The following is a 4,672-nucleotide window of genomic DNA, read 5'->3' on the forward strand; positions in this document are numbered from 1 at the left end:
AGAAAACTGGAAAATTAGAGGAAACAGAAAATTCAAGGATCTCACCCCACCAAAAAGCCCAAAAGATTATATCTTTAAGAAAAATAAGATATCATATAAAAAGAAGCCATCAACAAAATTAAAATAAACATTTAAAAAAGACTATAATATCTACAAATAACTAAGAGAAGATCTTAAGAGTATTCAGTGTTACAGAAGATATGGATCAACAACTATGCCACATACATTTTTGTTGGGATTTGTAAAATGGTTTGGTCACTTTGGAAAAACTAATATTATCTTATAAGTAAAATACTCACATACCATATGAGCTTAGCATTTTCATTATTATAGACTTAAAACTCTTACATATGTTCAGAACAGAATATTTAAAAATTATTCATAGCACAGAACTGTTTATAATTTCAAAACTATGAAAATAATGCAACTATCCATCAGTAAAATAGCATGGGTAAATAAATTATGGTTTATTTACAGAATAGAATATTATACAGTAATTGAGAGAAAAAAGGAGATACCTGTATCAACCTGCATAGACATTAGTGATATAATATAATATTACAGAATAGCATCATATGCTTCTTTAAATTTAAAAACAATATATACTAGACAATATATTTTTTAACTGTATACTACATGGTGTGTGTGTGTCTGTGTATGAGTGTTTGCCTTGAAGAGCTATAGTGAGGACCAAGCTAGTATAAGTAAAATGCTTAGAATAAAACTTGGCAATATATGAGTATTTTATTTTTAATATTTTTCTGTGAATTTGAGAATAGTTAAATATAAAACTAAACCAAATAATAGAGGTAATCCTTAACTTTGAGTATGTATACAGAAGGGATGTTGTATAAGAAAGGAAGTGAAATCATTAGGTACCACTTATCTCAGTGTGAAAACCATTTGCATAGTCATAATAACATGAAACTTTGAATATTATTTTGGTCCCAGGTTTTGATATATCTACATTAATATGATGCGGAAAGAGGAAATATATGTGATATAGGGAAGTTGTATGAGAAAGTTACACATTGTTTATGGTACATAGTCAATTATGTTTAACATTAATAAATCAATCAATAACAATGGAAACATTATTTGGTTCATGAAAGCAAATACCAAAAAACATCCAAAAAAACTGAAAGTTTTTGCCTTGGGAGTTGATAACCAGGAATAGGGAGTGGCAGGGCCAGAAACTATAATTTTTCATTATAAGTCTTATTGTCCAAATGACCATGCAATTTATCATAACAAAGGGACATCATAGAAAATAAAATGAAGAGTTTTCAACAATTAGACTAGGGTGAAAGATATAAACTAGGATTGTCCCAGGCAAATTGGGATTTATGGTCACTCTATCATATGACTCTCAAAATTTGGTGCATATATTATTTGGATACAGAGAAAAAAAAAGTAAAAATATGGAAGTGAATACTAAGTTAATTTAACATGTTAGTGTTTTTGTTTTATTTTGTTTTGTTTTTACTAGTTATTCAATTTGGTTTTCTAAAGTGACCAGCTTATTTTTTTATTGGCTAGACATTCAGGTTCACTTCTAGGTAAATGTAGATTCTATCTGAAAAGGAAGTTATGTAGGTTGACACTTAATATTTTTTGATACCTTGTAGAAAAAATTAAATTGGGTACTGAAGCTACTGAAAAAAAAACAAAAACCAGTAATGTTCTATAGTTACATCAGCAAGATGACAGAATAGGAAGTCTTATATCTTGTTTTTCCACAGATACATTGATTTCATAACAATATATAGGCAGAAATGGCCTTATGAGAACTATTGACTCAAGAAGTGGCAATATTCCATGTAGATACATTGATTTCATAACAATATAGAGGCAGAAATGGCCTTATGAGAACTCTTGACTCAAGAAGTGGCAATATCCCAGGTGAGCACAAAGCTGAGAACAGCTGCACTGAAACACGTAGAAAGAGAAATTTTACTTCACCTGTATAAGGCCTTCCTCCAAGCTGGAATAGGTCACCAGCAGGAGAGAATACCCTGGCTAGTGAATTCTGCCTGGAGGAGGGAAAGAAAGGACATAGAAGAGAGGAGTGTGCATCCAATATTGCATCATTTTGGAAGTCCACTCAAAGGACTGGCTTCTATCTTGACTCATTCAGAGCACGCATGGACCCAGTATAGTTGGATGTCTGGGGGACACTAAGAACAAGGAAGAGTGGGTTGCTTACTACTGTTCCAGAGGATACACAATACATCAGATACAGGCCGATACAGCTTAATAGTCTCTCTCTTGAGGAGAAAGAGAAAAGTGGAACACGCATTCAATGTTCTGACTCTTCAGAGGGCTGCCTGAGAGAATGGAGTGCAAATGGAGTCCAATATATTCTAGAAATGTGGGATCTACTTTAAACATATGAGAACTGGTTGGCTTGTCCCAGTCTCAGATAATCAGTAGTATATCAGACAGAAAAAAAAAAAAAAAAAGGAGCAAGAGATACAAGCTGCGGGGGGGAAAAAAAAAACCACAAGATACTCTATTAAGGAATTTCTTGCACAGCCCTATCCTCCAAAAAAAGTCACAGAGACTCCAAGAAAAATGTATCCAAGCTGATTGGAGAAGGTCTTTCCCTGTAAATTCAGTGTGTAAAAAATTAGGATAAGGGGCAAACATTTCAAATGTGCAAATGCCAACAAAAAGTTATGAGAAACACAAAGAAACAGGGAAACATGGCTCAAAGAAAAAAATAAGCCCACAGAAAATGATAATAAAAAACGGAGGTAGAGGATCCGGGGAAGATGGCAGTGTAGGAGGACGCTGGGCTCACCACGCAATCTGCTGATCACTTAGATTCCACCTACACCTGCCTAAATAACCCAGAAAACTGCCAGAAGATTAGCAGAATGGAGTCTCCAGAGCCAAGCGCAGACAAGAGGCCCACGGAAGAGGGTAGGAAGGGCGGCGAGGCGGTGCGCGCTCCACGGACTGGCGGGAGGGAGCCGGGGCGGAGGGGCGGCCGCCTGCCAAGCAGAGCCCCCAAGTCTGGCCTACAAAAGCCGACGGGCCAGAGACAGTGTGTTCTGACGGCAAGCAGGATGTGACATCTGGAAGGTTATAAGCTAAGAGCTCTGCTCAGAGAGCGGGAGGGCTGGAGGACAATGGGAGGGAGAGTCCTTGAGCCCCATACGACAGAGCTCAGCTTGGCTTGGAACAAAGGCGCTCGCCAGCTCCATCTTCCTCGCCAATCCCCCAGCCAAAATCCCAAAGGGAACCAGTTCCTGCCAGGGAACTTGCTTGCACCACGCAAACACCCAACACTGTGTTTCTGCGGATACATCCCTCCAGCGGGCCTGACTCCCTCCTGGTGCCACAGGGCCCCTCCTGAAGCAGATCTCTGAAGGAAAAGTGGCTGAGGCTGAGCCTCCCACCCCCTTGCACCTTGCCGATCCGCCCCAGCCAATACGCCAGATCCCCAGCACCACAAGTCTGGCAGTGTGCAAGTAGCCCAGAAGGGATACACCACCCCACAGTGAATCCTGCCCCTAGGAGAGGGGAAGAGAAGACACACACGTCTGACTGGCCACAGCAGTGGGCTGAGGCAGACATCAGGTCTGACTGTGGCCACGCCCACCAACACAAGTTATTCAACACACCACAGGGGAAGTGTCCCCATGTTCCCCACCACTCCAGGGACTATCCAAAATGACCAAACGGAAGAATTCCCCTCAAAAAAAATCCAGGAAATAACAACAGCTAACGGACTGATCAAAAAGGATTTAAACAATATAACAGAAAGTGAATTTAGAATAATAGTCATAAAATTAATCGCTGGGCTTGAAACAGTATAAAGAACAACAGAGAATGTATTGCTACAGAGATCAAGGGACAAAGGAAAAGCCAGAAGGAGCTAAAAAATGCTATCAATGAGCTGCAAAATAAAATGGAGACAACCTCGGCTCAGATTGAAGAGTCAGAGGAGAGAATAGGTGAACTAGAAGTTAAAAGTATGGAAAAAGAGGAAGCTGAGAAAAAGAGAGATAAAAAAATCCAGGAGTATGAGGGGAAAATTAGAGAACTAAGTGATGCACTAAAAAGAAATAATATACACATAATTAGTATTCCAGAGGAGGAAGAGAGAGGGAAAGGTGCTGAAGGTGTACTTGAAGAAATCATAGCTGATAACTTCCCTGAACTGGGGAAGGAAAAAGGCATTGAAATCCAAAGGCACAGAGAACTCCCTTCAGATGTAACTTGAATCAATCTTCTGCATGACATATCATAGTGAAACTGGCAAAATACAAGGATAAAGAGAAAATTCTGAAAGCAGCTAGGGATAAACGTGCTCTAACATATAAAGGGAGACTGATAAGAATAGTGACGGATCTCTCTACTGAAACTTGGCAGGCCAGAAAGGATGGCAGGAAATCTGCAATGTGATGAAGAGAAAAAATATGTAGCTGAGAATCCTCTAACCAGCAAATCTGTCATTTAGAATAGAAGGAGAGATAAAGGTCTTCCCAAACAAACAAAAACTGAAGGAACTCATCACCACTAAACCAGACCTACAAGAGATCTTAAGGGGGATCCTGTGAGACAAAGTACCAGAGACATCGCTACAAGCATGAAACCTACGGACATCACAATGACTCTAAACCAATATCTTTCCATAATAACACTGAATGTAAATGGACTAAAT

The sequence above is a fragment of the Herpailurus yagouaroundi genome, unplaced genomic scaffold (assembly GCF_014898765.1).
Source record: "Herpailurus yagouaroundi ecotype Mexico unplaced genomic scaffold, PumYag 67556, whole genome shotgun sequence".
NCBI lineage: Eukaryota > Metazoa > Chordata > Mammalia > Carnivora > Felidae > Herpailurus > Herpailurus yagouaroundi.